General features: G+C 44.5%; 1 long non-coding RNA gene across 2 annotated transcripts in view; it reads left to right on the top strand.

Annotated features, from left to right (window-relative positions):
• Nucleotides 1–767: 767 nt before the first annotated feature.
• Nucleotides 768–10,605, top strand: part of LOC132343236 (uncharacterized) — a 30,712-nt gene continuing 20,874 nt past the window's right edge. The window contains exons 1-2 of one of the 2 annotated variants that reach the window (XR_009491970.1): nt 768–1,275; nt 4,837–4,911. This is a non-coding gene — a long non-coding RNA (uncharacterized lncRNA). The remainder of the gene's footprint in view (nt 1,276–4,836; nt 4,912–10,605) is intronic. The other variant, XR_009491969.1, reaches the window with a different exon arrangement.

Genomic DNA, 10,605 nt, shown 5'->3' with positions numbered 1-10,605 from the left:
TTTTTGATGAGTTTCTCAGGTCATTCTTAAGTACTTCAAAGTTTAGAAGAACTGTGATAGGTTATGGCTGTGGTGATATACTAAACAACCATACAAAAGAAGTAAGATCCTCCAGTTCTCCAGGAGTTTTATAACCTTGAATGTCCCAGCAAATGTCCCCACTCTCACCTTCTACATTATCCTAAGTCTAGTCCTTAGGAATTTGACTCCAGGGAGCACAGCTTCCAGGTAGGAAGACCCCCCCACCCCCAGCCTCTACAAGACACCAGAATTCCCAAGGCCAGGCAGCAGCATCTTTCTTGTGAGAAAGCCCTCACAGGCCAACTGGGGGAAAGATCAGGCTCCATTGGACTCCTATCCCCTCTACACGAACATATCCCAAATTCAGGACCAAGATCTACCTGGGAAGACTCAGCCTTCTCCCATTGCCATTGGGATTTATTATTCCCCCAAACCCCTTATATCTTTGCATGTTCTCTAGAGGTACTGACACAGGGCCTCAGCCCTCTCCTGGGTTAGTGTTTGAGGGGCTAAGGCCAAGGTTGTAAAGCATTTCAGTGGTGAGTCTGTAAGAACCCGAGAGCCTGAGCCTCTCTAATTTACCAGATTGTTAGGTTTCTTAGGAATTCTTTGCGGGGTGTAAACTCCAAGTAGGCGTGACCACAGCCAGGTGTGTGTTCCCTCTCCCCTAGGAGATGGCAAGGGGACTGGAATGCAGTTCTGAGTGAGCCAGGGCATCTCATTAATCAGTAAGGGTGGGGCTGCTGGGGGGAAAGAAATTGCCACAGATGGCAAGCTTGGAAACTCGGAGTACTTTCTGAAATTCTCTTCAAAGCATGCAGTTGAGTATTCTGGTTTCACAGGATCTTTACTATATCATGACTTGCCTTGGCTCAGAGCACAGGGCTTACAGAAGCCTTTGCTGGGCCCCAGCCAAGGAAGTCAGATTAGCAAAAATAGCAGAAGTAACACATGAGAACAGTGTCACCTAGAACTCGGGCCTGGAAGAGAAGCCCCAAGGACAACCCTATTGCAGGGTCCGGAGCTACAGCTGGCCACATGGGGAAGTTCAGGATGAGAGAAGACACCGAGCTTCCTGGGACCAGGTGACTGCTCTGTGGGCTGAATATTCAGGAACCCAAGAAAAGGCTCACATCATTAGAACTGCCGCTGGGCCCCTGGCCAAACCCAGCTGCTCGGTGACACAGCCCAGGAGAGACACGGACTCTTCCTTCCTGCAAGGACATCGACAATCAGGCATTTATGAAGCTCCTGGTATGTGCAAAGGAGCCTGTGTGCTTCTTCAGGGGTGGGGAGGAGGAAATAAATGCCACAGAGCTTTCTCAGCCATGAAGACGTGTCTGCTCACTTAGTCAAAAGGTGGCGCACAGGGGGAAGTAAGTAAACATGAAATCACCTATTAAGTGTAACACAACCATATTAACGTGGTTTAAGGAATGGGACTCAAAGACAGAAAGAAATCCTTTTCTTGGTGACTATAAGGAGAAGGGGGCAGCAGAGGATGAGATGGTTAGATAGCATTCACCATTGGAATCTGAGTAAACTCCAGATGTTGAAGGTCAGGGGAGCCTGGTGTGCTACAGTCCAGGGGGTCGCAAAGAGTCAGACATGACTGAGAAACTGAAGAGCAATGAGCGGATGCTTAAGATGAACGATCTGAAAATTCTTGGCTAACTTGCAGGCTAGAAGCTGGCAAAGAGGTGTGTGTGTGTGTGTGTGTGTGTGTGTGTGTGTGTGTGTACACATGGACGCACATCCCAGAAGCGTGAAAGCTGAGCTGCATCCCTCTCTCTCTGTCCCCAGGGTCCCTTTCCTTACTACAGTTTGTTTCTACCCTCCCATCTTCTCTCTCTCCCCTCCACCTTCATTCACTCCTCCTCCCAGGGCCCGCTCACTCAGGAGGGGCAGGGGCGACTTCATGATGAAAGAGATTAGAAAGCATATATTGTCTCCTCCTGACTGGGAATTCTTTCACTGCCTTGCTTCTTTCTGCTCGCTCCACCCGCACACCTAGCCAAACCTCAGCCCCGTGGCTTGCTCTGACTGTTTGGGATTATTTCCCAGTGTGTGGTAAAGAGACTTCCAGTGCCAGCAGTTCCATGCCATTTCTGGATCCAAATAAGCTGGCAGCCAAAGAAATGCCGGCCAATACAATCAAGCCTTCCAGGGAGCTGGCCACGCTTGGATCACCCCCCGGCTCCACTCACACATTGCCCCTCACTGGTTTTCCCCTTCATTACAATAGCAAGCAAAGGGTATGTGGATGTCAAGCCCAGGCCTGGTGAAAGGTGCTGAGGGCCTCATTACTCCTCTCTGCGCTTTCTGTTTCTCCCAAGGACCTCCCTGGCTGGAATGGCTAGGGCTGTTCTCCTGTGAATGTGAGTCCAAGGGGCCATGCCACCCAGCCCCCGTCATGCAGATAAGAGAGTTTCCTGGTCTCTCAGTCCATGTCAGTTAGGCCCCAGGTAGGCCTCAGGGTCCCTATTGCCATACAGTAAGTCCTAGCCTAGCAGTCGTTTGGTGTGGGCTCCGGTGAAGGGCCACAGGGAAAAGAATTCCCCTCTCTGAGAGCTTTCCCACTTCCGGAGCCTGGGAGAAGTTGTGAAATGTCAGCGGTTATTATGTCACTGTTGTTATGGTCTGGGTGGTTGGGTCCGCTTGGCCGCGCTCGCTGCTACTAATGAAGTCAAGGATCAGTCTCCCAAAGGCCAGCAGGCTTCATACAGAGGAAAATGTGCTGTGTGGCCCCAACTCACCCTGTCCTCAGTCAAGGGCTGCAAAGTGTGGCCTCCATCTGGCCGCAGCCAAGTGTAGTCTGGTTTAGGTCATGTTCATCCTGGAGACTTCAAAGGAAGCATCTAACTCCAGGCTCTCAGCAGCAGCAGGAACAAATAAATTAGCATCAGAACTGTTTCCTCCTCTTTCCTCTCCAAGCCCTAGCTTGAGACCCACAACAGTGCTCCCCAATCCCTTGGGCAAAAGCTCCTTTCTTTATTCATTTTCTGCTTAAACGGACCAGAGACAAAAAGCTACTCCCATACATACCCACAGACAGGCTGTGGGACGTTGGGCAGGTTTCTGAGCCTCTCTGATCCTCAAGCTTTTCACCCTTAAATTGACAGTATGAACGTATCCATGTCACAACCCCACATTGTGACAATCAAATCAAATCAAAAGTGCTGTGGCAATTGTAAACTGACTCGAAGCTGCCATCATTGTTTCTCAAGTGGATTCCTGCTCCAGAAGAGAAAAGAGGATCTTTCCAAATACTTTCTGCTCAGCAGTCAAAACTGCCCTCTCCAATCCTTGGGAATCAGACCCATTTGAAGTAAGGCATGGGTGGGACTTCTAGTTCAGATGTCTGCATAGTAATTATAATCATCTGGAAAAGAATCAACTAAATTGAAGTCATCACAAGTGGACTAGGTGTATGTACTTCTTTAAACTCCTCAGGTAATTCTGAGGGAAACCAGATGGAGAAGCCCTGGGCCCGCCCTTGAGTAATCACACGTGCCATAACCTTGGGTTAAGGATCTCCTACTGTTGCTGTTGTTTTAGTTGCTCAGTCATGTCTGACTCTTTGCGACCCCATGGACTATAGCCCACCAGGCTCCTCTGTCCATGAGATTCTCCAGGCAAGAAAACTGGAGTGGGTAGCCTTTCCGTTCTCCAGGGGATCTTCCCAACCCAGGGATGGAACCTGGGTCTCCTGCATTGGCAGGTGGATTCTTTACCACTGAGCCACCAGGGAAGCCCTCACATGGGGTACCTGCTGAAAATATTAATACAAATTCCCACACTCCGTCTCAGATGCTCTGAATCAAATCTTTGGGGGAATAGCCTAGAAAGTAGGTGAATCTTATCATCTGCAAGTTGGGAGACTGCCCCGAAAGTTTTCAGATACTTAATACGTATAAGAACTAACTGAGAGCCTTTTATAAATTGAAGTACTGTTGATGTACAACATTGTGTTAGCTTCAGGTATACAGCTAGTGATTCAGTGATGTACATAATATATAATGTGGTGACAAACCTAGTTAGTGTGTTGAAAAACAGAGACACTACTCTGTCAGTGAAGGTCCGTATGGTCAAGGCTACGGTCTTCCCAGTGGTCACGTATGGTTGTGAGAGCTGGACGGTAAAGAAGGCAGAATGCCAAAGAATTGATGCCTTTGAACTGTGGTGCTGGAGAAGACTCCTGAGAGTCCCTTGGACAGCAAGGAAATCAAACCAGTCAATCTTAAGGGAGATCAACCCTGACTCTTCACTGGAAGGACTGATGCTGAAGCTGAAGCTGAAGCATCAGTATTTTGGTCACCTGATGTGAACAGACAACTCACTAGAAAAGTCCCTGATGCTGGGAAAGATTGAGGGCAGAAGGAGAAGAAGACATCAGAGGATGAGGTGGCTGGACAACATCACCAATACAATGAGAGGCAAACTCCAGGAGATGGTGAGGGACAGGGAGGCCTGGCACTCTGCAGTCCATGGGGTCACAAAGAGTAGGACATGACTGGATGCCTGAACAACATTATAATATATAATATATATATTACACACAATATATGTAATATATATAAATATATTCTTTTTCAGATTCTTCTATTTTAGGTTACTACAAGATATTGAATATAGTTATCTGTGCTATACAGTAAATCCTTGCTGTTTACCTATTTTATAAATGTGTGTGTGTGTGTGTGTGTGTGCGCTCAGTCATCTCTGATCCTTTGAGACCCCATGGACCCTGCCAGACTCCTCTGTCCGTCGAATTTTTTAGGCAAGAATACTGAAGCAGGTTGCCATTTCCTTGTTCAGGGGATCTTCCTGACTCAGGGATAGAACTCACGTCTCCTACATTGGCAGATGGATTCTTTACCACTGCACCACCTGGTATGTATCCACTAATCTCAAATTCCTAATTTATCCCTCCCCCCAACTTCCATGTGGTAACCATAAGTTTGTTTTCTATGTCTGTGAGTATGTTTCTGTTTTGTAAATAAGTTCATTTTGTATTAATGATTCTACATGTAAGTGATATCATATGATATTTGTCTTTCTCTGTCTGACTTACTTCACTTACTATGATAACCTCTGGGTCCATCCATTTTGCTTCAGATGAAAATGCTTTATTATGAGTGAGTAATGCTCCTTTGTATATATGCACCACATTCATCTGTCAATGGACATTTAGATTACTTCCATGTCTTGGCTATTGTAAATAGAGCTGCTATAAAATTGGGGTACATGTGTCTTGTCAGATTAGAGTTTTCATCTTTTCCAGATATATGCCCAGCAGTGGGATTGCTGGATCGTATGGTAACTCTACTTTTTAAGGAACCTCCATACTGTTTTCCATAGTGGTGGCTTCAAATTACATTCCCCCCAACAGTACAGGAGGGGAGAAACTTGCTTTTTGAAAGTGAAGTTGGCCAGGCATGCCCACTCTAAAACTCAAGAAATTATTAATTTGGGAAATCTGGGGTGAGCTCTAGTTTTAACTAGTATCCTCATTTGATTGCTAAACCTCCTGCTCCATAGGAAATGCTGCCCCAAATCTCTGGAATGACTCTGGGAAATGGATTAAGTCCTAGGTAATGCTAGTTCCAGCTCCCAAGACTGGACTGAACACTCTTGCTTGAACTTCCTGGTTGCCGTTGAAGAGAGCTGACTAATTTTGAGAAGGGACAGTCTTGAGTCATTCCAAGTCTTGGCAGAGAAGGTTGTAAAATGGAGCATGTGGCATGAGGTGCTGAGACAAACATCCAGAGAAGCTGCATCCTTAGAGATGCTTCGTCAGACTCCACTCCCTTTAACCTGTGAGTCAGCTCACGTGTGCCATTGACCCTGGGAACAGCACTCTTGCCCTGGCTGTGGGTGTGTTCAAGGGCCCACCAACTGTTGACACTGGGAAGCTAGGTGGGTTTTCCTGTAGCAGCCATACTTTCAACAACCTGCCTGCTGCCATCTTGGACCCCAGGTTCACAGAGTCTGCAGACTCACCACTCAGGTTCCGCTATGAATGAGGATGTAGTCCTTGCTTGAATGTATTTGTATCCCCAAACGAAGAGTCATTGGTAGTAGAAAGTGTGAAGGGGAGGAGTATTTTTCTTCTTTTCCTGAGTTCCTGCTAGCACACAAACTAGAATTTCTGCCTTTTCCCATGTATTGAAGAGAAAGCTGCTAATTCTTGTCACGTCTCATTGGCTTTTCCCTAAGTGAGAGTCAGTCTATAAGTGTGGGGAAGCTGTTATTGGGCCTCTACCCTGAGATGGATGCATCTATCCAATGGAGAGCTCTACCCCTGTTACTCTGCATCCTGGAGATCCTGTGGCTTGCACCTTTGATTATAACAATTTTAAGCTATGGATTCAGAAAGCAGTAGGTAAAAGCTTCCTTCAAAATATAGGAGGGGCTGGGAAGTAACTATTTGCTCCTGAAAGATGATGAAATAATCTTATTTCTGCATTCCCACTTCCCCTCTGCTTTAATATCTCCCTATAAACCAAGATTAACTAAAACTTGTGACTAACATACATTCTTTTTGTCTTTCATTTTTGTCAGTTGGATTAATATGTGTTTCTGCTTGGGTTTACCTTGTATGGGATTCTCTACATTTCCTGTACTTGGATGACTGCTTTCTTTCCCAGATTAGGGATGTTTTCAGTTATCATCTCTTCAGATATTTTCTCAGGCTCTTTCTTTTTTTTCTTCTTCTTCTATGACCCCTATAATGTGAATGTTGGCATGTTTAATGTTGGTTGTGACTAACATAGACAAGAATTCCTAAGCATGGGGATCTGGCCCTTCCTAAGATATAGATGGACAGACTGACTGACCAACTAGAGAGACTCTCAACTGAACACACATATCCCACTTATATTGGCTCCTACTATCGTCATTGTCACCAACTAAATTTTTTTTTAGTGGAGAAAGATGACTTCTGGTAAAAATCCACAGACCAGACTGAACACAGCCATCTACTTTCTTTCCCTCCCAAAACACTACTAAAAATGCCAGTAAAGAGATTATTTTCTTAAACCATAAATCTAAAAGGCAAGTAGTCCATGAGAGGAGGCACTCAGAGCAAAATTTCAGAAAATAGAAAATACATGAATGTATTCCCTAAGCCAGAAAGCTGAGAACCAGTTTGATTTGCACCAAGAAAACCTTAGAAAATTTAGCAATGAATAGCAAAAGGCACCTCCAGAAATTGGGGCCAAATAGAGTAGCTGAAATCAACAGGATTGGGTGAAAGTCTATATTTTAGAGTCAGAGCTCCCCAAATGCCCTCCTGATTCAGTCATGTTATACAATTTTCTGCTTTTCTAACAAATTATATATGCCTCTTGACTTTTTAAATTATATATATGTGTTACCTTTTTATTTATTTATTTTTTAAAATTTTATTTTATTTTTAAACTTTACATAATTGTATTAGTTTTGCCAAATATCAAAATGAATCCATCACAGGTATACATGTGCTCCGCATCCTGAACCCTCCTCTCTCCTCCCTCCCCATACCATCCCTCTGGGTCGTCCCAGTGCACTAGCCCCAAGCATCCAGTATCGTGCATTGAACCTGGACTGGCATCTCGTTTCATACATGATATTTTACATGTTTCAATGCCATTCTCCCAAATCTTCCCACCCTCTCCCTCTCCCACAGAGTCCATAAGACTGTTCCATACATCAGTGTCTCTTTTGCTGTCTCGTACACAGGGTTATTGTTATCATCTTTCTAAATTCCATATATATGCATTAGTATACTGTATTGGTGTTTTTCCTTCTGGCTTACTTCACTCTGTATAATAGGCTCCGGTTTCATCCACCTCATTAGAACTGATTCAAATGAATTCTTTTTAATGGCTGAGTAATACTCCATTGTATATATGTACCACAGCTTTCTTATCCATTCATCTGCTGATGGACATCTAGGTTGCTTCCATGTCCTGGCTATTATAAACAGTGCTGCGATGAACATTGGGGTACACGTGTCTCTTTCCCTTCTGGTTTCCTCAGTGTGTATGCCCAGCAGTGGGATTGCTGGATCATAAGGCAGTTCTATTTCCAGTTTGGCTAAAAACACATGAAAAGATGCTCAACATCACTCATTATCAGAGAAATGCAAATCAAGACCACTATGAGGTACCATTTCACACCAGTCAGAATGGCTGCGATCCAAAAGTCTACAAATAATAAATGTTGGAGAGGGTGTGGAGAAAAGGGAACCCTCTTACACTGTTGGTGGGAATGCAAACTAGTACAGCCACTATGGAGAACAGTGTGGAGATTCCTTAAAAAACTGTGTTACCTTTTTAAAAGATGAAAGGAGGGAAGTAAGGTATTTAGAAAGGAGTCCCCCTTGATGAGCATGTTGAGGGCTAATTTTCCTCTCCTTCTCTCCCTCTGGATCTGGCCTTTTTAAGACCAGCACATACTGTCTGCTCAAGATCCCAAATAAATGGCTGCAGTGTGGGGAATTTCACAGGGAGAACCTTTCAGTGCCATGCACATTACTCAGTGGCTTGGCTTCAGTTTAAAGAACATTTTAAAACAGCTCTATCTGGGCACTCCCCATCTTCCTTCTTTCTGCCAGGCCACAGGCCCCTGCTGAAGATCCTGACCCTCAAAGCTACTGCCCCACTGGCTAGCACTGCTGACTTCCAAGCCTCTGACCAAGGCTGAGGTCATTCCTTTTGTCCCATCTTGGTCTTGAAGGAGCAGACCCTTTTTCATCCTAGCCCAGGATTCCTCCTTGAACTTGAAGCCCACAAATCACATTCATCACCTATCTGTTAGAAGGCCATTTTCCCCCTCATTATTTCTACTTCCTCTAAGCAAGACTTGTCTTGCCTGGAATCACCCAATCTCTCCAGTATCAAAATGCTCATTCTGGTTTCAGTTCAGTTCAGTTCAGTCACTCAGTCATGTCCGACTCTTTGTGACCCCATGAACTGCAGCATGCCAAGACTCCCTGTCCATCACCAACTCCCAGAGTTTACTCAAACTCACGTCCATTGAGTCCATGATGCCATCCCACCATCTCATCCTCTGTCGTCCCCTTCTCCTCCAGCCTTCAATCTTTCCCAGCATCAAGGTCTTTTCAAATGAATCAGCTCTTCTTATCAGGTGGCCAAACTATTGGAGTTTCAGCTTCAAATCAGTCCTTCCAAGGAGTATTCAGGACTGATCTCCTTTAGGATGGACTGGTTGGATCTCCTTGCAGTCAAAGGGACTCTCAAGAGTCTTCTCCAACACCACAGTTCAAAAGCATCAATTCTTTGGCCACTCAGCTTTCTTTATAGTCCAACTCTCACATCCATACGTGACTACTGGAAAAACCATAGCTTTAACTATATGGACCTTTGTTAGCAAAGTAATATCTTTGCTTTTTAATATGCTATCTAGGTTGGTCATAGCATTTCTCCCAAGGAGCAAGCATCTTTTAATTTCATGGCTGCAGTCACCATCTTCAGTGATTTTGGAGCTCCCCCAAATAAAGTCTGTCACTGTTTCCACTGTTTCCCCATCTATTTGCCATGAAGTGATGGGACCAGATGGCATGATCTTAGTTTTCTGAACATTGAGTTTAAGCCAGCTTTTTCACTCTCCTCTTTCACTTTCATCAAGAGGCTCTTCAGTTCCTCTTAGCTTTCTGCCATAAGAATGGTATCATCTGCATATCTGAGGTTATTGATATTTCTCCCGGCAATCTTGATTCCAGCTTGTGCTTCTTACAGCCCAGCATTTCTCATGATGTACTTTTCATATAAGTTAAATAAGCAGGGTGACAATATGCAGCCTTGACGTACTCCTCTTCTGTTTGGAACCAGCCTGTTGTTCCATGTTCAATTCTAACTGTTGCTTCCTGACCTGCATATAGGTTTCGCAAGAGGCAGGTCAGGTGGTCTGGTATTCCCATCTCTTTCAGAATTTTCCACAGCTTATTGTGATCCACACAGTCAAAGGCTTTGGCATAGTCAATAAAGCAGAAATAGATGTTTTCCTGGGACTCTCTTGCTTTTTTCATGATCCAGCAGATGTTGGCAATTTGATCTCTGGTTCCTCTGCCTTTTCTAAAACCAGCTTGAACATCTGGAAGTTCATGGTTCACGTATTGTTGAAGCCTGGCTTGGAGAATTTTGAGCATTCCAGTTTAAATACATGCTTATCCTTTCTTGGTATTTTTTCCTTCTGAAAAATGGCTTCTTTTCAGCTCTGCCTCAGGCCAGCCTTCACAAACCAGGTCTTGTTTAAGGCCCTTCTTCTCCCAAACCCTCGAATTTCCCCATTTTCAGGGTAAAAATAATGACTGGCTGTCAGAAGCACAGTGGACTAATACCATGGCTCTTTAAACTCTTAGGATCCTATCTCATTTGTATTTTAGAGAATAAGCCTCTGGTACCTACCTGAACCCTATTCATCATCTTTGGGAGAAGAGGGATTTTTAAACAGGTTCTAGAAGCAGATACCTGAAATAGGAACTCTGTGGTTATTTTGTTTATCAGTATTGTAACATCTCTGGATGTTTCTTCCTGGGAAAACCTAGATTCTAATCTAGGTTAGAATCTAGAAACTCTGAAT

Source organism: Bos taurus, chromosome 20, assembly GCF_002263795.3.
Source record: "Bos taurus isolate L1 Dominette 01449 registration number 42190680 breed Hereford chromosome 20, ARS-UCD2.0, whole genome shotgun sequence".
NCBI classification, from domain to species: Eukaryota; Metazoa; Chordata; class Mammalia; order Artiodactyla; family Bovidae; genus Bos; species Bos taurus.
The sequence above is the reverse complement of the archived record's forward strand: the minus strand, read 5'-3'. Positions and strand labels throughout refer to the sequence as shown.